Raw genomic sequence first — 24970 nt, forward strand, 5'->3', positions numbered from 1 at the left:
TAGCGAAATTCCGGCAATGATAAAATTGAAGGTTATTCCAAGGGTATTCTAAGATTGCTAATAAGCATGGACAAATTATGTGATTAATTATTGAAAGAACTCCAGTTAGTCATAAAAGACATTATGTAGACATTTCCAAAAAATCTTCGGGTGTCCATTATGTTCTACTGGAGAAAATTTTAAAAGATATCATGACGAAAATTCTGGGTTAGTCCGTAGAATTCGTAATTTCCAAAAGAGTTAAGCTTTGATTTTGTAACGTTTTGACGTTTTTCATCTTTTTTAGTAAAATAAAGTTTGAATTCAGTTTGATAAATTTGGATAAATCTGTTTTGCCTTTCTCGTACACCAAGGAGTACCGAAAGGCTATATGTTCACTCCAAAAATAAAATTTCGATAGAGCCCCCAGAGGGGCAAGTTTCATATACCAATCGACTCAGCTCGACGAGTTGAGATGATGTCTGTGTGTGTGTATGTGTGTGTGTGTATGTATGTGTGTGTGTGTATGTGTACAAAAAAGGTCACCTCACTTTTAGATAGTAAATATCAACCGATTTTAACGATTGATGGCTCATTCGACGCGGCATCTGGTCCCATTGTTTCCTATTGAAAATGGTTCGGATCGGTCCAGCCGTTCCGGAGTTATGGCCATTTAGGTGCTCCGGAACCGGTACCCCTGGAAGGGGCCAGACATGAAAATGCTCCAAACCAATGCATGCGACCCATCAAACTACGGCATTTACGATTATCTGATGAACGGTAAGCAAGAAAATAGTGTCAGACCATATCTGAACCGGTAGTGTTCCGGAACCGGTTCTGGGTGTCCCGCCGGAAGCGGCCAAATATCAAATTGAACAAAACTCATGCATGCGACACATCAATCAGCGGCTTTTTCGATAATCCGATGAACGATTAGCAGGAAAACAGTATCAGACTACATCTGAACCGGTAGTGTTCCGGAACCTGTTCCGGATGTCCCACCGGAAGTGGCCAAATATAAAAGAGTACCAAACCCATGCATGCGACACATCAAACAACGGCATTTCCGATAACCTGATGAACGGTAAGCAGGAAAACAGTATCAGACCATATCTGAACCGGTAGTGTTCCGGAACCGGTTCTGGATGTTCCGCCGGATGTAACCAAATATAAACGAGTACCAAACCGATGCGTGCGACACATCAAACAGAGGCATTTTCGACAATCTTACGAACGGTAAGCAGGAAAACAGAATCAGACCATATCTAAACCGGTAGTGTTCCGGAACCGGTTCCGGATGTCCCACCGGAAGTGGCCAAATATAAAAGAGTACCAAACCCATGCATGCGACACATCAAACAGCGGCATTTTTGATACCCTGATGAACGGTCAGCAGGAAAGCAGTATCAGACCATATCTGAACCGATAGTTGTCCGGAACCGGTTCCGGGGGTCTCGACGGGTGTGGCCAAATATAAAAGAGTACCAAACTCATGCATGCGATACAACAAATAATGGCTTTCCTGATAACCTGATGACTGGTTATTATATTATATTTGGTATGGGGAAGACTTCCAGAGTCCAAAATGGCGATCAGGATATCCAAAATGCCGATCTTAAATTTAAGATGGCGGCTCCGAATTCAATATCGCGGCTGTTTAATTGAGTTTTAGGGCCTGAAACAATGCATTATTGGTATATTTGGTATGATGATGATGTCTGGATTCCAAAAATGGCGACCAGAACATCCAAGATGACAATCTTTAATCTTAAATCGCGGCTTCAAATTCAAGATAGCGTCTTTTTCTTAAGAGTTTGAGGCTCAAACATCGAAAGCCAGATAAACGATATGATTTCTGGTATGATGAAATGGATTTCTGTTAATTGTATGAAAGTGCGATATACATAAACTAGAGTGCCCCAACAAGAGTGGCGTCAATGTCAAAATTGGAACAAAGATCATGTGTCAAATTGCTGTCAAATCCATACAAACGCGCGTTCCAAACGAGTAGGAGACCTGTCAAAATCGGAACATGACGCCACTCTCCCTTCCAGTCACTCTAACATAAACATTTCGTCTGAGTTTTATTGAAATGGGGTTTCGAAGGCACGAGAAAGGCGCCATCACCGCTAGGTGGATTAATTAGGGTTTTTTCTTTAAATTATTACTATTTTAGTTAATTTGTAGCTTTTGACGTTTTTATCTTTTTTAAGTAAAATCTCGTTAATTAGATTCGTTGAATTTGGCTTGGAGTTTGAACCGTTTCCTATAATAGAGATTATCCTTTTCATGTAAGGTTTGTGTCTAGGCTAAGCTAATGACGATTCATGTTATGCATCTTATAGGACTTTTTCGATGGCGCTAAATAGTTTTGCGGCCATGTGCGGTTTGAATTTGGCGCACTTGTAAATAATAGTTTGTAGATTGTATAGACGACTGTTTCTATAGCAGGAAATTTACTTGACTAGAGAATTCGACTTGACTCCATCACTTTCAGTTTGAGTCGGCTAGAGAACAGAAGCTAGCTTGAGCGACCTTCTGCCAGTTTTAAGTTTTGTCAAAGGTGTGTAGTGTTTTTGTAGTAATGTAGATTTGTGAAGTAGTGCCGTTTGAAGTGAATTTATAATTAATTGTCTGTTTTTCATTCTGTAGTAACTTAAATGTTGGATTTTGTCGCCAGGGGCAGATGCTCTGTTTCCTGTGCGTTTAATTGTTGTAAAAAAGGTAATTGTGAGTTTGAATTTGTTTTTAGTGTATATTGTTTTAACTCTGTGTTTCGTCCATGGACCTCAGCGTCCAAGAGACGCTTTTTATTTTGGGCTTTAAGCCACTAGTGCTCGTCCTCGCCCGCCAGTTCCTGGCAGTTAAACGGAGTCAAGGGGAATACTTCCGGCCTACCTGCGTGCAGTTAAGGCACGATCGGGCAGAGTACCGGACCGCCGACACCCCTCCGCACCTATAGTCCGGCGAATATTTAGGACAGCGAGCTAACGTCGACGATTGGCCAGGAGACACCACCGTCGACGAACAAAACCTGCGCAGGTACGTTAGTCATGGCCATGATAACACACAGACACACACACACACACACACATACACAAAACATCTTGACGATCAGTTTGTGAAAAATAATATACGGTAAAACGAATTTGATTGCTTGTTGTGCTTAGTTTCATTCTTATTTGTTTCCGTTTGAATAAATTCACTTCAGCGACCCTTAATTGTTTATTTTTCCTTGTTAATTCTGTTTAAGTCTCTTTTTGGTGTAAATTTCCGTTATTGCTTCAGTTCGTCCGTTTATGTGTATAAGGTTTAGTGCGTTTTGGGTTTTTGTTCAAGATAGCGGCCGTTCGAAGGAGCCCTTGAGAGTAGAGTTGTCTAATTAGTCGGGCAAACCTAAATTGAACCGGTGGTCTCTCGTTCGCGAGAGTGGCGCAAAAGCCATCGCGTTTTGAGATTCTCTTGTGCTTATACGACGAACGGTTACAATTTGTCACGATAGCTTTGTAGACATGACCAAAAACATGTTATAAGTTCTACAAGAAACAATGCACGAGTGAAGTTCGTAATCTTCCAGAAATTGACCACCGCTACCAGCACAGCTCGGATTTGTGTAGAATAGGCAAGGTTTTTTTTTTAACGAAATGTACCAAATACCTACAACAGCGTGACTGCTTTAGAATGAAGTAATGCGTTGAAAAGCTGGCTTCGCCCGTGACGTTGAAACTAGGATAACGCCTGAATCTCTAGAACTTTTAAAGATACTATTACATCCTGGATGACCATTTTAAAATGTGCATTGTTTGATAGACGCGCAAATACTCGATGCTCAGGAAAGTAAAAGAAATTTATAATGACCGACTAGAAATCACCTTCACAATATTTTTAATGAATACACTCGCGTTTACGCTTCAGCTATATCAGCACTTTCTTACTATGTGGCATCTATTTTCACAAGGGGTTCAAAAACTTCTGCTGGAATTCCATTGCAAATTTTACCAGATTTTTTTCACAAGAAACTTGAATTCCGTAAGGAACCACTTAGGGTTAACAGTTATAATAAGCCCCCCTTAAGCAGAAACGGCATTATCTCTGAAGCTAGCGCCTTATTACATCTATTGTCCACTGATAATCGTTGTTCTTTAATGAAGTGTTGCATGCAAATTATGCCTTTAGAGGGGCGGCTATGGAAGCTTTAAAACGTGTATCGGAAACGTCTCAAGTGTTGCCATTTCAAAACAACCGGGGCAATACATGTTGCAAAATAATACAAGGGAACAGAACTAGCTTCGTTTATAATCAAGTCTGTTTACAAGAGGCAGAATATTACGTTTTCAGACTTTTTTTATATTTTGCTTTCCACGAACGGTCCAGCTTGCTGGCAATTATTCTTCAATATTTATGATTTGCAATCGATCACGCATGCGAAAAGCTCTTAAATCGATAGAAAATTTAGAGGGCATTTTGCCCGGTGGGGCGCATTATACCCTTTTACCCTACCAATATTATGTATTGATGCTGCTAGAAAATTTAGAAGTTCTTTGGGATACCCATCAAGGAATTATGTGAACTTTCTAAACTATCATTTAGATTTCATTTCTTGGCGATTTAAAAAAGAAGTTGTACAAAGTATTGTTACTTACATGATTCTGGTTATATTACATTCCCAAACAAAATTAACAGTCCATTTTGGACAATGATCTTGAAAAAGAGTGACATGTTGAGAATAGTCTCCAATAACTATCAATTTCAACACATATTATGCCGAATAAATATCTAGTAAGATGATGGAGATGAATCAAAAGTAGAGAATTTGATGGTTCAAACAGAATGAAAGTGAACATGCATCTGTGGCTTTTTGAGCTTTGATTAGCAGCTATTCGGATCCTCCTAGAATGTCGACGACGCCTTACCAATATTTTTTGTTCTCGATGGATGTTAATCTGGGGAGTTGTAAAATAATCTTAAAGACACGGATACGTTCAATGCTTCCAGTAAGCTAATCGCTCTTTGAGGAAGCACGACACTATAGACAACGGACTAGCATTCTTGCTAGTCAAAAGTCGTAATTGTCCCTTTCACTAGGAGAAGGAAGATCAACCTAAAAGCTTTTCGGCTTGGAGGAGTACAAATTCATCCTAGTGATCGAGTCAAATACTTAGGTTTGATACTGGATGCCAAACTGAACTGGAATGCTCAAATCGAGTCCGTGATCGGTAAGGCAACAAGTGCGTTCTGGTTATGCTCCAAAACTATTGGCAGGAAGTGGGGCTTGAAACCAAAAAATTATAATGTGGATTTATACTGCCATAATTCGCCCAAAAGTGACATATGCATCGTTTGTCTGGTGTCCAAAAATAAAAGAGGCTACCACTCAATCAAAACTTGCGAAAATTCAACGTCTTGCGTCCATTGCTGTTACAGGAGCGATGCGAAGCACTCCATCAAAAGCTTTAGATGCAATTCTCGATCTGCTACCTTTGCACGAGTACGTGCAATTAGAAGCAGAAAACGAATTGCTGAGACTTGAACGAGTTGAAAAGTTTATGCCAGGTGATCTTGTAAGTCACCTTAGCATTTCAGAATACTTCCAAAATAGGCCAGTAATGTAAATGATTAAAGACTGGATGAAACCAGTGGAGAACCGTTACAAGTTGCACGAAACAACTCGTGCAGATTGGGAAGTCGGAGCTCCCACTGTTCGTCAAGGATCAATCAAATTCTATACAGATGGCTCAAAAGTTGGAATAAAAACGGGAGCAGGAATCTACGGCCCTGGAATACAAATTTCAGTGGCGATGGGACACTATCCTACGGTGTTTCAAGCAGAGATGCTTGCTATTTTGAAATGCGCAAATATCTGCCTTGAGAGAAAATACAGATGTGCAAATATTTCTCAGATAGTCAAGCTGCACTAAAAGCATTGTGCGCTTATAAATGTACTTCAAAGCTTGTCTGGGAATAAATTCTTTCACTGCGCAGGCTGTGTCAAGGGAATTCAGTAAACTTAAACTGGGTTCCAGGTCACTGTGGCATTGAAGGGAATGAAATGGCAGACGAGCTAGCTAAAAGTGGTTCCAACTTACAGTTTGCTGGTCCAGAACCATTTTGTGGTATATCAAACTGTGCAATAAAAATGGACCTGAAATGCTGGGCTGAGCAGAGGGTGATATCCAATTGGATGGATGTCAAACATTGCAATCAGTCAAAACGATTTATAACGCCAAATGCTTATAAAACCAAAAAGCTCTTAGAGCTCAACAAGAGAGCTCTATGTACATACACTGGACACTGCACGAGCAGGTATCACTTGAAAAATATAGGCCAGATGCAGAGTGATATCTGTCGTTTCTGTGATACGGAACGTGAAACTTCGGAACATCTGCTTTGCAGTTGTGGTGCTTTATACACGCGCAGGCAAAGATTTTTAAATAGTGGTTGCTTGCAACCCAGTGAGATCTGGTCTGCAGAACCTGGGAAGGTCTTGGAGTTTATCAATTCCATTGCACCTGAATGGGAGACGACGCGTCGTGGCCGAAGCTGATTACTTGACACATGGTAATTAGCTGGCTAGATGCGAATATCAAAACGGGACATGCCACAGAAGCTCAGCCTGTTGGACGCAGTGGCTCAATTTCCCCAACAGGAGGAAAAAAAGCAATCTTGCTTACATCATTATAAATAAATTAGTAGTATTCACTCGTTATCCACAAATATTTACTGAGGTCCCCTGACGGTCTAGAATTAAAAGAAGAGCTTGACATCACAAAACAAAGAAGGGAAAAAATCTCAAGAAATAAGTTTGTAGTTTCTTAGTTCAAAATTTCGTCCAGCTTTGTCCAAAGAGCAATGAAGTGTCACATTGCGAGTACAATTTTTCTCCCCATGCTGCCCATCAACAAAATAATACAAAGTCCTATTCTCCTACCTTTGAAATCGTTGCTCGCGGAAAAAAAGTTGGAGGGGTTATATACTAGACACGACCGCATGTCTGACGTTGAATAACGTCCGTTTATGCATTAGTTTCGGAAAGTCTCTTTAATAAAGACAAATCAATCAATTAATCAATCATTAGTTTCGGTTATTGAATGCTGTATTAACATTGATAAAGACTGTGATGTGAAATTTTGGTTTGGTTTAGTTTGATTGTAGACGGCAATTGATAGTGGAGTTTATTATTTATCATTATTTTCGATCCGATTCATTCTTTATAAACTTTGCCGTTCAATTTGAATAGGTCGTAAGTTTGCTGGGATTCCTATACAGATAAGACCTATTCAAATCGAACGTCAGAACTATTTAAACCTGTGTACTAGCCCAGCACTAGGTTTTCTTGGTTCACCATTTATGGGCAGCCCAGGTATTGGTAGTCGTAACTAGTTTCTCTTTCATTAAACTATGTTGTTGCTCTCGAAATACAGTGAGTCAATTTGCAGAATAATTTCAGCGGGTTTGCTAGACCTTTGAATTTCTTTGGATGCTAACAGGTAATTATTTTGCGAAGAAAATTTATGCAGTTTTCAAATCCTCTCGCACAATTTCTCTGCTTTTGCTGGTTTATATATAGAAATTTAGAATGGACGCGACAAGACTTGTTCCGCGTAGTAGTTGGTTTTAAAATGTTTCCATAAACGAATTTGTCAAAACCATTTAACCGTTCATTTTATAAGAATTTAAGCAGATACAATCTGACAGATCAATCAAAAATGCAAATCATTTAGCTTATGCTAATTGGTGGACTGGAATTACCAATATGTAATTATATAACTAAGAATTTCTAGATATCATACAGTTTTCTTCTATATTGTGTGGCAAAAATGTCTGGGAAATATAAAGGATGCTACAACAATCTAATATATTTCCACTACATATTCCGCTTGCAAAGTTTATGCTACGGTTTTAAGACTTAGTCGGTTTTGACATATTTGTGACCCGACGCGTCGTCTAAGAAAATTATTCGATTCACTCTTGGGAGGAACATTTTTGAAGCCCTTAGAAAGGCTGTTTAATTTCATTTGTTGTACAATAATCGTTCAATTGTTGCATGAGGTGAAAATCGGTAGCTATGCCAACCAAATCCAGAGCGCCATCGGTGGCGTTGATTCCGATGGGGGTTTTGCGATGGCGATGCTGCGCAAACTTGGGGCAAAAGAAAGCCCTCGTTGCCGCGCACCAGTTTGAACTGGCTGATTGCTCCACTGGCGCCGCGTACAACGATACGAAGGAGAGCGTAACAGCCGACAACCACCGCGCTCGGCTTGCCAAAGCATACTGATGGAAAACGCAAACGGAGAAACTGGCTAGCTCTCCTTCAATGTGATCCCCTCGACGGGTCAAGAAAGAATGATGGAAGATGAGAAGAAGCAGTTTGCTTTTATATGGCACAATGGCCGGGCTTCCCCTCTCGAACGTGATTGGTTAAATGTGAGGGGAGTAAAATTCAACGATGCCATACAAATTTATCTGCAATAATTCATTATAGCGGAGTATTAAAATATACTAAAATGATTATTATTAGCTATTTCCAAATCAGTATGTAGGCTTAGGATTAACCAATATTATAATGTTTAGTAAGGAATGACAGTATATAGTACAAAAGTCATGTACTTTCGACCAAAATTTCTTAAGATTACAGATATTTGAAATTCTAAAATTGTTATTGAAATTTAGCAACGCTGGTTAACATTTTTATTTTCCAGCAAACCTGCCATTCTTCAAAGTTGAAGAAATTTTAAGCAGATTTATTATGCGCGCATAAGTTTAGGCTTTTGTCACCGTATCTTGCATTTAGAATAGATTCGACATCAAGCGGTTAAAATATTCCCAGTTGTTGCCATGCCCATTCGCTATCGCACTAGGAAATTGCTAATAAACCACCGCCGCTGCTACTAGGTTGCTGTCGGTGCTTGTACCGCGCTCGGCGGTGCTCTCGAAGTAGGTTTCAAGATGTTTGCACTTGCGTTTCTTCAATTTCTAGTGGAATTCGAATCAACTCTTTCGTGGAATTTAAAATTGTAGCCCTAATAAGGGCTGTTTAATTTTCATTTCACAAAACCAAACCGCGTTGCTGCCGTGTTGTCGGCGCCCATCCGTTTTCCGAACTGGGGAAATGATAAATTATTCCACCACCGCCGCTGCTGCTCGGTTGTCGTCGGTGCGTCCGCCCGTCCACCGCGGTCGACAGCGTGAAAATGTGCTGTGAGAATGCTGAGCGAAAATGCAAACCGAGCTGTGCTCCTCCGTTCTGATCCGGTGAACGACTCCGCTTGAGCTGCCGCGCGCGAAGACGCACGACCGACCATCACGCTCGGCTTGCCAAAGAATACTAAACGAAAACGCAAACGGAGCAAGCTGCACAGCTCTCTCCCGATGCGTTCCCCTCGAGGTGTTGCTGAAGAATGAAGGAAGAGGGGAAGAAGAAATAGCTTTTATACTGCCAGGCGCTCGATCGAAAACCTCAAATCTGTGCTCGAACGTGATTGGCTGGATAAAACATGGGTTCACTTTTCCCAACTTTTCAATAGTTTGCTATTGAAAATCAATAGTTACCTTGTAGAGAATCGATGCGTAGATAAATTTGTGATCAATTCATGCAAAAATTTTGAAAATCCATCAAGAAATGACAGAGTTATTAGCGGTCAAAATCTAACCACTTTTCGTTACATGCTCAAATTTTCGGTTTTCTGAAGTTACACCCCTATATGTTGCCGAAGGACGTTATTCAACGTCAAAATGCTCTTCTATACTGGCGACAGTAGAAAAATACCTTTCCTGGCAAAGAATTGAAATAAAAATAACAACAGAACAAAACGAGAGAAAAGATGCGTTTTACGTGACATATCGAAGTTCACGCATCGCACCCGGGTTTATTCAATTCACCGTGGCTCGTCGTCGACATTCATATGTGGTGTTGTCTCAAAACCCGTCGTCCGCTTGCTCGGGAGAGAACAACGGAAAAAAGTAAGACATGGCACAGAAATGACACAAAAAGCGCTGCTGAGCTCCATTCAGCGTTTGAACCGTCGTCGTCGAGGTTTTTACGTGTTTAGAACGCTTTTATGGGACATTGTGCCGGGGGCCTTTATGGTCACGAGGCCGACCGGTGATAAATTTTCAAAGTGATAGAACTTGTTCTTCACCGAAATCTCTCCGTCTCGTTGTCCACCCTGTACCTGTCCACCCAACGATAGCAGTCTTTTCTTTTTCTATGTGTACAGAGATATCAGCGTGGAGATTCGGTAACAATTGACTATAAATATTCGAGTTTTTTCGTCTCTCACTTCACTATCAGTGAAAGTTTGACCCGTCTGTTCCATGTTGGTCCATTGAATCAATCGAGTAGTTTTCGTGGGATGACCTTTCTGTTCCTTTTCCTTCCGCTTGCCGTTTCCCAGTGACCCTCCTCGGGTCAACGTGGTCTGATTAAAATATTCTCATCGCTCTATACGTCGGCACTCCAGTGATCTAATGAACTGATTTCTGAAGTATCCTTCCTTCTATATACGTACGTCACATCGGCATACCGTCAAAAGACTCTGGAACGGCAACCTTTGATACTGTGTCAAAAGAGGGTTTGGAAAGGAACAACACATGATATTGAAACGGATACAACAAGAACCGAGCGTTTTTGTTGATCATTAGACGGATTTTGCCGAACAACTAATAGCAAAGGGTGAGTCGCCGCGGATCTTTTGATTTTCTTTTTCTTCGAGGAAATGGGACCCATAATGATGATTGGAAAGAACGTCAATTTGACAAATTTATTGTCTACATTTTGCGGATTTTTATTTATTCGCCCAAGCTTTTCACAGGCGCCACATGGACATAACATTAATTTTACAATTAACTTTTTTTTACTGCCTCAAATACTAAGTTGGAAGTTGAAGTACTCGCGACTGTTTTCAGGTTAGGGATTACAAAAAATTTAAATTGAGAAGGAGGGATTTAGGAGACTTAAGCATAATTATTTGCTTAGCTTGGCTTTTCTTTAAAAAAATCGAAGGTATTCGACGCCGAATCCGATTTTTGGGTTATTGTTTCTTTTTTCTGAGACGGAGTCTGCTTCTCTGCTTATTCAGGGCTTCCTTCGAAAATTAGCATTGCGAAGATTTGGGAGATGACCGAAGTTCCCATTCCAAAAAAAGTCTGAACCAGTTCGGGACTCGAACATAGACTAGCCAGGTTCAGGTCGTCTTCTACAACAAAAGTAAAAGCCAGGACTACTTTCTCCTCGGCCCACAAAACACGTTCCTATGGTCGCCAAACCCTTCGTCTCTCCGGAACCACCAAGAAGGCATTGCTTCAGAGAGGAGCTAGTGCACATCGCACGCTCAAGGTTAGCTGCGTAGCCTGCAGAAACGAACATGAATGACTCGCATTGGAGAGTCCATCACGGTAGCATGCTGGCGCTCAGCCAAATTCCCGAAGACCACTCCCTTTGTTCTCGGAAGGCGGGCAGGGTCGATCCCACGCCCGCGTCTAACTGTTCTTCAAACATGTCTACGTGGAACCAGATCAGATCTGCTGAAGGCAACGGTATCACTACCCATCAGGTCCTCTCAGCAGCGCCAGAAGGTTGCTAACAGTAGGGTCTCCACCTGCCCTGGCCCTTATCGGGGTCCCCTTTCCAACCGCGGGTTCGGATCCAACCCAGTAGACCGAAGCCACGACAGCAACGCTAACAGGATTTCCTCACTGCGGCAATTTAATCGCTGTAAGGGTCGATTTCGACCGCAGGGCACCGGTATGACCTACAAAGCCCACTCCAAACCCCTGGACCACCTTTTGTACCGCGTCTTAATAAGCCATTCTCTGTACTGTAGCTCCCAGACGATGTGAGTGATAGACGTTGAAACGGCGTTCCAGCCAAACTCATCCCTACACATCGTAGAGCGGACCTGGTGTGATGGTTAGAACACTTGACTATCACGCCGAGGACCTGGGATCGAATCCCACTCCCGACAAACTCGCAAAATGTGAGTTCTTCCTTCGGAAGGGAAGTAAAGTGTGGGTCCCAAGATGAACTAGCCTAGGGCTAAGAATCTCGTTAATACAGATAACAAAAAACCCTACACATCCTCTGGACAAGATTGTCCGGAGTAGTGTCCTCCCGCATGTGGCAAACATGCGGTCACGCATTGTGCGAAAACGCGGACACATGAACAAAACGTGTTCTGCCGTTTCCGAAACGGTGTAGATTCTGTCGGAAGCAACCATGGCCTGAAAGGCACAATGGCACAAATTTTCCAAATGGAGGAGAACATGCCTCTGAAGCCGACCTACTGATGGCATGAAAGGACCTGTGCCAGGTGGAATGTTACTTCCCCATGGCGCCTATTAATCCAACTATCTACCCTACAAATCTACCTATTCATCCACCTTCCTTTGGTGGAACTGTCCCACGCGTGCTGCCATTTGACCATTGAGGTCATCCTGGCAGTCCTGCGAATGCCTTTTGTGCCGCGCATTTCGAAGCACTCCATGTCCTCCATGTCCAGTGATGACGCAGAGCGCGTCGCGTGGCACGTTACGGGACGCGCTCGTAACATTCGGTACTTTCCAGCTTACCACGGTAGCTTTCGGTACTTAGCACAGTGCCCCACGCCGGGCCGCCATACCTTAGTATAGACATTGCGACAGTAGCCAGAAGCTTGCGCTTACTGGCGTACACCGCAGAGCTATTGGACATCATCCGGGACAGTGCCACTATAGCTGTGGAGGCTCTTTTACAGGCGTAATCAACGTGCCTATCGATGGTGAGCTTATCGTCGATCATCACACCCAAGTGTTTGACGGAGCGCTTTGACGTGATAGTTCAATCGCCTACACTGATCACCGCTTGCTGCCCCGACTTCCGGTTGATCACAACCAACACCACAGTTTTGTGGTGAGCTAACTCCAGTTTCCTGGACCTCATCCACGCCTCCCCAACCCTGATCGAGTGGATGGTAGTCAGCTCCACTTTTTCGATTGACTCACCGCAGACTTCGAGTGTTATGTCGTCAGCAAAGCCGACAATCTCCACGACCACCGGGAACTCTAACCTCAACACCTCGTCGTGCGTGACATTCCATAACACTGGACCCAGGATGAAACCCTGCGGTTCCTGAGGTTATGTGAAAGCACTTCCGAGAGTCAGAAGAGACACGAGACGAGACATAGACCATGTTCGAGGATGCTAACTATATTTTGATAGTTTGATTCATACCAGAAGAGATGGCTTTACAGTCTTGAAAAAATAAAAATACTGCGATGTTATCTTGTTCGACGTCTTCTGGGACTCGATTTTTTACAAATTCATAGTGCAGGGTGACTCGGAGTATAAGACGTTCCAATTCTTCCACGTTAATATCAATATTGTTTCGTACAAACAGAACCCCAAGATTTGTAAATCCGGCCCTGGGGCAAAGAAAATATGTAACGCCTTAACGGACGCATGGACAATTTTTGATTGAAAGATGAAAGCTTCACTTTAACGAACACCTCACTGACACGTAAAAGACAGACACTGAGGATCAGGATAGTAAGAGCAATGACTATCAATACGACGGATGATAAAAATTAATCAACTTCCTCACTGAGTATCAATTTTGAGCATCTCATACATTTTGTTAGCTGTGCAAAAGACCTTCCAACTCGAACGTCCATCCCAGACGGTAGTTGCCGTGAGTTTTTGTTTATTTGTAACAATTGATTTCCAATTTCCATCTGTGACAAACCTTCTCGCGAGGAACATTCGTCAACAGCTGGATAGATAGGCACGTGAGAAAGCGTATGCTAATGCGTCGTCGTCGTCAAAACCGGTAAACACTTATCTCCCAAATGACAAAGCGGACAATCGGCGCTGGATTACACTGAGCTGCCGGGGGTCAACGTATTGTCTGCAGTCGAAAGAAAGATGTATGTGCTGCAGCTCGTAAATTTATTTTAAAGTGCCATTACTTCGGCCAGGACGATTTGTCATCTCTGTGAAATGTTTATTACTGCGGCAGCTTTGGAGGAATAAAGCATATACTACTGATGCTCCCCTTTGTAGTTCGTGGGTATTGACATGCTTCGTAGATGTTTTCAGAACAATGGTACAAAATGTTCTGTTAACAATCGCCAATATAATCGAAAACATAAAATTAACGCTACAGTAAAGCATGCCATCAGCCCTGCCTTGTTGGGGGTTAGAATTCCTTTATAGTTCGTAATTTCTATAATTAATAAATTATAGGTCCATGCAATGTGTTTATGTCTGTGCTTTCCGTCTTTTATGTCGATTTCTTTTGTTTCATTCTCCGGTGTATCGTATCAGATTCTTTCCCCACCGCAAACTCGGGGCATTTAATCAGTGACGAAACTTTTGATTTTGTTTATTACTATAATAAAGAAAAGAAATTTAAACGACCTCGTTGTAAGCCATTCTGCTGCTTGACTCCGGCGTCTTCGTTCGTTCCGCGCAAAAGCCCTACATTTCGACCGACTGCATTCTCAGACGCACCAATGAAACCCAAAGCGGTATGTGCTGTGTATTTTTATTGTATAATTGATATTTTACGTGCCTCAATCACACAAAATCATTTCTGTCATTTATCACCTCTTTCTTAAGATTTTTTGCTGGTCGCTGCTCCGATTACCTTTTTGTGGTCATTCGCTGTCCAAGTGAGCAATTTCGGGTGTCGGTTTCATGACATTGGTTTCCGGTGCCTCTGTATGGAGAGGGGACACAGAAATATATCCTCCACTTTGAGAGAATATTATGTCATTAAATTATAGATAATTGGATGTGTATTAATAACGTTGTTTACACCTCTTTCAAGCGCATGATCCCTCACGAAACCGCAATCATGATTGACCGCAAAGCTCGTGTCGTGTAGGGTTCTCAACAGTTGCGGCTTTTGGCTCCTCGTATGGCGTACGAGCCGCTGACATATTGTTGATAGATCTCTGCATGGGGGACCAAACAGTATTGCCACCGCTTGTTGTGATGATATATGTATTGTGAGAAAAGCTAATCATCAATGAAGAAACGCGTGGATAAAGTTGGTTTTTTCTCGTCGGGTAGATCTTCCACCCGCATTCCCACAACAAAGTGCTTATTTTCAAACGTAGTTTTATTCGATAACAGTTGTTACATTCCTCATATAAACACTGATTGTATGGATAGGATGTCAACACATCAACCAGTTTCGGTGAAATATCCGAAAGTTGAGAGGCATGCTTCTGAATCATACCACCATTGCATGAACCCTAGAGGTTTAGGGCAACTATTTTTTTAACTTTGTATGATACATCTGTCGAACTGGTTAATGCAATTTTTTTCTCTGTTCGGGACATAACCACTGCGACCAATATTTGATCTATTGTGGTATACCCCGTGTCCTTTGTATAGTGCATGTCGTATTACTTTATCACCATTTGAGAAGTTATAAAGTATTCGATTTTGTTACAGTAGTCATTTTCAACTAGTTCACAAGGTTCTGATTGATAGGTTCTGCTTTTAACACGCTCTTTTTTCAGTCAAAATCGAATTCCTTAACGAAAAAGTCAAGAAATGATACCGATATTGACCATGCATCGGAACCCTAGTCCCTACTGCCTCAAACCAGTGAATACCGAATAAAAGATAAGGATTACTAATCCATGTTTTGGATTTGTTTTATGCAAAACTTTTAAATGAGGATTATTCTTCTGAAAACAATTTCAATACTATTCAAGAGCTGGAAGAAGCTTCTATACACTTGTTAGAATCTATTCAAGGGGCATTCCATGCGAGTTGCCCAGTAACAGTACGCTCTACAAATAGAGATGTTTCTTGGTGGAACAAACGCCTGGGTACTCTTAGGAAAAGGGCAAGAAAACTTTTTAATAGAGCAAAAAGGACCATGGAGTGGGACCAGTACAAAATTGCTCTAACCGAATATAACAAAGAAATTAGAAGATCTAAGCGAAAGGACTGGAGGTATACATGTGAAAGCATTGAAAACACCCCTGTAGTTGCAAGACTGCAAAAAGTCCTTTCAAAAGATCATACGAATGGTCTAGGAACAGTTAAAAAAGAAAATGACTGCCTTACTTCTAATAGAGAAGAAACGTTAGAAGTAATGATGCAGACACATTTTCCTAGTTCTGTACGGATTATTAATAATAGCGAGAGTGATATGGGAAACAATACTGGTAGCAAAACAACCAGGATGCATCCTGACGAAAGAATACATACCAATTTTCACTCATCATTTCATAATGCAAAAAATATAGCAGAAACAGTTTTTACTCGATCCAAAGTAGATTGGGCAATCAATTCGTTCGATCCATACAAGTCTCCGGGCGTGGATGGAATAATTCCTGCATTTCTACAAAAAAAGCAACGGCATTCTTACTTCATATCTTTGTAATATGTTCAAAGCAAGCTTGCTACTTGGATATATACCAAAGTCATGGCGTCAGGTGCGTGTTGTTTTTATCCCGAAGGCTAATAAAAAGGATAAGACTTCTCCTAAATCATTCAGACCAATAAGCTTAACATCTATAATACTCAAAATTATGGAGAAACTTCTCGATTTACATATAAAATCAATTTATATACAAAAATATCCGTTGAACAATAATCAGTTTGCTTATCGAACTGGTAGATCAACTGTAACTGCGCTACACACACTGGTTTCGAAAATTGAAAAAAACTTATGATACGAAAGATATTCTGCTTGCAACCTTCATTGATATTGAAGGTGCATTTGATAATGCATCCTACAGATCCATGACGAGGACAATGTTAAAACGAGGTTTTGATATATGTATCGTTAAATGGATGAGTGAAATGTTATCAAAAAGAGAAATTTCATCAGAACTCGGTAGTTCATCTATATCAATCAAGGCAGTAAAAGGTTGTCCACAAGGGGGCGTTTTATCGCCACTTCTATGGTCCCTTGTGGTGGATGAACTACTGACAAATTTAGAATCACAGGGATTTGAAGTGATAGGGTTCGCAGATGATATTGTGATCATAGTCAGAGGAAAATACGATAGTGTGATTAAGAGCAGAATGCAAACCGCTCTTAATTACACAACTCAGTGGTGTATGTCTGAAGGGTTGGATATCAACCCTCAGAAAACAAATATTGTTGCTTTTACTAAGAGGAGAAAGTTTGAGATTTCTAATCTTCGTATGAAAGGAACTCTCATGACACTTTCATCGGAGGTTAAGTACTTGGGAATCATTTTAGATAGCAAATTAAACTGGAATTCACATTTGAATCACGTTAGTTGCAAAGCAACAAATGCATTGTGGGTAAGTAAAAGAACTTTTGGTAATAAATGGGGTCTGCGACCAGCAATGATTCATTGGATTTACACTGCTATCGTAAGACCCAGAATTACATATTCTGCATTAGTATGGTGGCCAAAAACTAAGCAAAAAATTGCGATAAAAAAGTTAGAAAAACTACAAAGGCTGGCTACCATGTCTACTACTGGTGCAATGCGTAGCACTCCTACAAAAGCACTAAATGCAATTCTAAATCTTCTTCCATTACATCAATATGTTCAACTAGAAGCAGAAAAAGCCGCATTACGGCTTAAGCGAATCAAGGTCTTCTATGATGGTGACATCAAAGGACATTTAAGTATATTAAAAGAAATTCAAATCAATCCATTAGTTACAGTCAATGATGACTGGATGGAAACGCAGTTCAATTTTAATCGTTTATATAACGTAGAAGAGCCGGACCGTACCATTTGGAATGAAGGCGGACCGCAAATTCGTCCAGGTTCAATCGTTTTTTATACCGACGGATCGAAACAAAACGATCAAGTGGGAGCTGGAGTAATAGGCCCTGGTGTTAGTTTGTCAGTCTCAATGGGTAGATGGCCAACCGTCTTCCAGGCTGAAACACAAGCAATACTAGAATGTGCCACAATTTGTTTGAAGAGGAAATACAAGCATTCAAATGTTTGCATTTTCTCTGACAGTCAAGCAGCGTTAACTGCTTTAAAATCTTACAGCTGTAATTCGAAGTTAGTATGGGAATGTATTTTCTTGCTACAGCAATTATCTGCTAACAATACCATAAATATTTACTGGGTGCCAGGGCACCAAGGAATAGATGGGAATGAAAAGGCAGACGAACTAGCAAGAATAGGATCATCAAAACCTCTTCTAGGCCCAGAGCCTTTTTGTGGCAACTCTCCATGTTCCATAAAAATGGAACTGAGGAACTGGGAAAGGGTTATGGTTCATGCAAATTGGAATAAAACCCAAGGTGCACGACAATCTAAAAAGTTCATTACTCCAAATGTATCAATTACAAACAAGCTTCTTTCACTGTCCAAAAAAGACCTGTGCACATATACAGGACTAATAACAGGACACTGTCTTACCAATTATCACAAGAAAATAATGAGAAAAGTTGAAGATGATACTTGTCGATTTTGCATTGAGGAATCTGAAACCTCTGCACATTTATTATGTGACTGTGTTACACTCTTTACTACAAGAGTAAGATATTTTGATAAGGGATTCCTACAGCCCTCTGAAATATGGTACTTACAGCCTTGTAAAGTAATTAATTTTATACGACACATTCTTCCCTCCGGGGAAACATCCGACGATCATGCGCTGAGGGTCTCTGCTCATAGTGACCTATCGCCATGATATGTGGTTACATAGATAAAAGCGGGTGGTGTATCACAAAAGATCAGGTCGATCTTTTGCCGCAACGCAACCCAAAAAGGTGATCTACCCACGCTACGGGCTTTGTTAAAGATCGAGCATGTTTTAAACCCCCTCAACCATTCATCCCTCAGCACGGGTCGCCTGACACCTTGGATTGGGGTTACCTGTTTGGTGGACTTTTACCCCCGGAACAGGTGGTCCGTAGTGCTTCTAAGCCGGCAGCTACACTGACATGGTTAAAGCTACAGGTAGACTCATTTTTGGACAGTGGAGACTAATTTACTAAATAACACCACCGCTACGCCGTGACTGCTATGCAGCTAAAGTGATATAACTTTTTTTTATGCTTACCTTATCGCAACAACATGAAATTTTCTACAAAATCAGGGATTTTATAACACCTGCCCTAGTAAGAAACACGCCCTACATGAGTTTATTAACGCTTATCTTACTAAATTTGGCTGAGTATCTCGAGGGGTTTGGCGAAAAACATATGGATGAATCTAAGTACAATGTCTTCGGGATTTCGAATAAAAAGCATTGCACTTTGATTTTGTATTACATAATGTTATAATGTGACGTGGGTAACCGTTCTTGCAGAGAAAGAGCTCTCAGATAATGCTAACGGAATACATAGAAGATAGATTAATCAGAATCTTCGGCTCTACTTGGTACTATATTTCAGAAAAAGAAGAATCACTTCCAACATTCCTCTCATCTAGCCATTATTCAATAAGAAATAGCACAATAAAGAAACATTCAACCTGTCAAACATTCAAGCTACCTGTTGTGGTCGGTCAACGCACCACATGAGAAGCTATAACATTCGCTTTCGTTTCCCACATCTCTCCTCGTTTAATCTTGCCATCTTGGGTTTTAACTATGTCAATCAGATTCCAGAACGAGTCAATTTCAAAACGGATACTCTCTTCAAGCCCAAGCTGCTTCGCTACGAGATGACGCTTAGGTCAGATCGTACACCGACCAAACGTGTTTCGCTCCGTCTGAGTCATTCCGGCAGACAGATTGCAGCCGAAATCCTCTACTTGGCTCGCCCAAAGTTCCATCCGCATTTCGTGAGACCCCCATGACCTATTCTTCAGTTGGGGGCCCGGTCCTCGACTGGTTATAGCACGCACCCAAGCATCAACCGGTAGCCCTTCATGGGTCCGAAATGAAAAGACTTGTAGAAACCACCTTTAATCAAAATAAATAACTAACAATCCATCACATGTCATTCTTAGTATTTAATACAGCTAAGTAGGGATCGTGCCCTCCACTCCATTCATCTCTGTTTCATTTCTCCCGGTACGGTCAGAGTCTGACCGGTCAAAGCATGAAGCCAGTTTTTTTTTCGGTTGATGATCGCCTCAAGCAACACTTGTGCAGTTTGAAGCAATCTTCAACGAATTGAATTCCTGAAGTATTTGCTCGCTACTACACCGGATTGGCTAGTTCAGGGGGAGTGGATTTATGTAGCTGTATGCATTACTGGTGTCTTTTAAGATTTTTTTTTGACTAAAATTTTAAAAAATCTAAATATTTACTTTGTGTTCAAAAGTTAATAATTTTCTTTTGATAAAAGTTGTCAGTTCACGCAGATTTTTTATATTTATTAACGAGTAGCCCATGGCTATACTCTTAGAAAAAATCATGTAAATTTAAGTTCACTTGGATGCACATAAAACGAGCGGCTCGTTGGACACAATTTTACGTCTTCTAGCACAAATAAAGTCGAGCTAGCAATCGCTAGAGCCGAAGCGAGAGATAAAACATATGTAAGTAAAATATCAAACTGGATTCGAACTCTGGTCCGCTGATTGAGAGGCACGTACTATACCTCCCGGCTGTATCACCGAGTTGTAAGACAAATGATAAATGTAAAACTGTTTCTGCCTATCTGGTAAGATAGGTTTGTTGACATCTTGTGCAACCAACTCGAACTTACATGATGGATGTAAAATTGAGTCAAATTTGCCATTCAGCCATGAAATGTTTACGCAAGTTGATGGTTTACGTCACGTGTAAATTACTATTTTTTTAAGAGTGTAGTTCATCCCGGAGCCCATGCCTGTTACTTCCCTTACGGAGGAAGAATCAACATTTTATGAGTTTGTCGGTGGTAAGATTCGATGCCCAGGTCCTCGACGTTATAGTCAAGTGTTCTAACCATCACACCAGATCTGCTCAACTCTACGTAGATTATCCCCCTTAAAATGCTACATACATCAGTTATTGACAGTTACTTATCAAATTCATGATCGGTGGTGCTGGTAAGCTCGGCAAAAAACTGATGTTAGTGAAGTGGACCTGGTGTGATGGTTAAAGTACGAGATTGTCACACCAAGGATCTGGAATCGAAATCCACTCTCGACAAACTCACAAAATGTGAGGTTTTTCTTCGGACGGGAAGTAAAGCGTGGGTCCCAAGATGAACTTGCCAAGGGTGTAAAAATCTCGTTTATACAGATAAAAAAAAACTGTGTTCTTCTGCTTTCTGGCTCTATTTTTCACTGGAACTTGGCCTACCTTTCTTCAGCTTAGTATTCTGTGAGCATTTCCAAAGTTATTAACACGCTAAGTACCCACAGGCAAACGTCTATCCACCCATATCTCAGTGGTAAGTGAACCGAATTTCAATCTTTTTGTGTCATCGGAATCTTACACTATGCTAGAAACGTGTATTGAAAAAAAAGGGAATTAGGGTAATTTTCCAATTGTTGCACGGCTAAAAATTCGCCAATTGTTGCACACCACATAAGAATAACATGGAATGTGCAACAATAGGCGAGTTTTTAGCCGTGCAACAATTGGAAAATTACCCTACATGCAGCTTCCGGTGATACAATGATAGAAATATTCGATTCTATAATTTTCCAGGAATATTCCAATGAATGGTTGTGTATGTGTAGACTAGACTAGGCTAGACTAGACTAGATATTAAAAGACATTTTCTGATTCCTATTTCATATTTTTTATCCAAAATATTAAATCAGTGATAAGGAATCAAACCCTTGTACACCCGAAAATTAAGCGAACGTACGATCAACTACGCCACGATCTCCAGCATTTTGGAGAGGAATTGCCGAATGTATCACTGCATAAATTTCTGAAGGAATTTTTCGAGAGCTTCGCGGACGAACTCCGGGAAGAATTCCCGTAGGGGAGACTGGGGAGACTTGATCCCTTTTTCTTAATTTACCTGAAACTTTAAGAAAAAACACAAAACTAGATCCGATTTCCGTACAAAATGGTAGGTAAACATGTATTGCAAGTTAATACACATCAGGAGGCCTTCAAATTATTGTTAACGTTTTCAAAACTGTGTTTTTATGGAGGCATGTCTTATGATGTATTTTTCAAAAATGGGTGACACTTGATCCCCCTTTCAGCACATGGTTTATTTAAAGTGAAAATCATTCCAGAGTCTTCCTATTCATTTTCTTTTCGAGTTTTCTTGTATTTTCGATGAATATGGAGTGTTTGAAATTTTAAGATTTCCTTAAATTTTTAAGGATATGCCGTATTTTCAAAATGGGGAGACTTGATCCCCCTTTTTTGGTTTGTACTAAAGTTATAATTATCTGACACATTTTATCGTTGAATAGACTAGAATTCCAAGTAAATAGAGGCTTCCGAATAGAATTTTATTTTTCACATGTATAATATGTGTGTAATCCTCGAGGGATCAAGTCTCTCCATGTCACTGTTGTGTATACTAAACTGAATTAATTAAAATATGTTAGCTACAGCCTTATTTGGATAAATAAGTTTGAAAGTATTTTATTTAAACTATGTGTTGTGAAATTTTGACACAATTTGGTTCAATTTTCACAAAGTTATTGAGATTTTTCGGAATCGCCTAAAAGATTTCTGAAGGACTGAAAACAAACCATCAGCCGTTTAAAAATAATGCAATGTACAATCGAAATCACTTGTAGCCAAAACATAGTCGTTTGTCCAGGAGTAGTTTTGGAAAAATTATGCTAGAAGAAAAATGTTTTTGATTCCGAGCAAATATGGGGGGAACAAGTCTCCCCAGGGATCAAGTCTCCTCAGTCTCCCCTACCCAGTCAACACACGATCGCATATGATGTTGGATAGGATGCTAAAGTGGAGGCGATATACGCACACTTTACATGCGGTTAAATGGGAGCAGGTACGCATATGGCCTCCACTTTAGCATTCTATTCAACATCATATAAGACTTTGTGTTGACTGGGTAGCAACCCCTACACAATATATTCCAAATGCATCAATGAAGAACTTGATTGATTGATTGATTTGTCTTGATTAGAGAGACTTTCAGCCCTTGGCTGGTTCGTCTCTGCTAATGAAGAACTTTCGTAAATAATCAATGGAAGAGTTCCATAAAGCATAACTGAAAAAAAAAATTGTAGATGAATCGCAGAAGGGATCTCTGGAATGATTTGCAATGAATTCGCTAAAGTCTTCATGCTCGGGAGGAATTTCTGAAGAAATCCTTGGGGAAAGAATGTGGTCGAGGATGGGTCCATCCTGGAAATAAACAAAGTGGCATCTAGAGATATTTCAGAATATTTCTGTTAAAAATTCCCGAAATAATCTCATTCAATTCTCCCGACTGAAACAGCCGAAGGAATCCCTGTAGAAAATCCAAAAGGAATGCCTAGATGAATTTATAAAGGAATCCTTGGAAAAACTCTTGAATCTCTGGAAGGATTTGCTAAAAAAAACATTCAAGGATCCCAAACAAAATCACTAAAGGAATTCCGGAATGAAATCCTGAAAATAATTTAGAAGGGACCTCTAAAAGAATTCCCAGATAATCACTAGAGGAATTCCGAAAAGGAATCCCTGGATGAAATAATAAAAAGGAATGGCTGGAAAATGTAACTTTGAAGGAATCTTTGGAGATATTTCCGAAGCAATCTCTGAAAAATCAATCCCGAAGAATTCTTGGTGGCATTTCTGAAGAAGTTTCCGAAAATTTGGAAGAATGTTTGTGTTGATTCCGCTACGTCGACACTCCGTCGAGCCCCCGATGCCCCAGTTTCGACCACACCCAACGGCCATCAAAGGGATTGTTTCGTGCACGATAGACGTCAGACCCCGTAGGTAGAAACAATAGGGACACAGAACAAGCAAGTGAATGTGATGACATGCAGATCACTCTAGAAGCTAAAATTAAAATAATTTGGATTAAGTGAATTACTTATGCTCTAATGAAATGAATTCCAAGTGCTACTTATTATCTAACTGTTTAGATACCATGCAAGTAATTTAAACATCTAAATGGTGAAACTCGTGATCTATATGCTAGTTGTTTCTTATTGCAGTTTTTGAAGTAGCTTACTGGAATTGTACTACACATGAATTCGTAGATATATATAAAATTACAGATAAGGGTGAGACAGATTATTTGGCAAAATGCTTTGATTATATCTACATATATTTTTTCTTTAATAGCATAAATTTAAGGAAGTGCATTCAAAACTAGTAACTAGGATACATACACTTAAACACTAAATTGAACTACGACACTTGTCACAGGGTGAGCAACTTAACTATGCTTTATCAAAAACCATTATTTAACCGTTATATAACACGAATTATTGCAGGAAGAATTTATAAGTTGAAGAATCAACGCATCAACTAGAACGGTTGAGCGGTAACGAATTACTACAAGTAAAACGAAACATATTTATTATTGTCACCTACTAAAAATATGCTTTCTTGTAGGAATTTTGTAATTTATTCTTCGTATCATCTCACCAATAAATTCACATAATTGACTATTCGTCTATTACCGCCCAACAGTTTGAATGAATTCTTCATCTGTTTTTTGATGAATCTCTTGAAGAATATTTCAAGGAATCCCTACAGAAACTTCCGAAGAGATAACTGGACCATATACTATGGGGGAACTCTAGAAACAAACCCCTCCCTGGAAGAATTTCGGATGGAACATCTGTTGGGATTCCTGATAGGTTACCGTGTAGAATCCTCGTAAAACGAAATTCAAGATGGAATCACTGGGAGGTTTTCCAAAAGAAATCCCTTTTGGAATTTCCAAAGGGATTTTTAAATGAATTCTCTAAGGAATATTCACAAGAATCTTTGGAGAAGGAATTTCTTCAGGAATATTTTGAGGATTTCCTGGAGGAATCTTTTGAACAATTTCCGTCGGATTTTCTGAAAACGTTATGAACACGTGGATGTAATAAAACGGGAATTTTTTTCTGAACAAAAAATCGGAAGGCATCTCTGGAACAAAAATTCCCGAACAAATCCTTGAAATCAGTTGTGCAGAAGCTTTCTATCTGCTAAGATGTCGTGGTGCAGAGCACCGTGTAT

General features: G+C 40.4%; 1 long non-coding RNA gene across 1 annotated transcript; it reads left to right on the plus strand.

Annotated features, from left to right (window-relative positions):
- Window positions 1–23689: 23689 nt before the first annotated feature.
- LOC109402962 (uncharacterized) lies at window positions 23690–24431 on the plus strand. The gene is made up of 3 exons (XR_003894489.2): window positions 23690–24167; window positions 24235–24301; window positions 24356–24431. It is a non-coding gene; the product is annotated as an uncharacterized LOC109402962 (long non-coding RNA).
- Window positions 24432–24970: the final 539 nt, after the last annotated feature.

Source organism: Aedes albopictus, chromosome 2, assembly GCF_035046485.1.
Source record: "Aedes albopictus strain Foshan chromosome 2, AalbF5, whole genome shotgun sequence".
In the NCBI taxonomy this organism is placed as follows: Eukaryota; Metazoa; Arthropoda; class Insecta; order Diptera; family Culicidae; genus Aedes; species Aedes albopictus.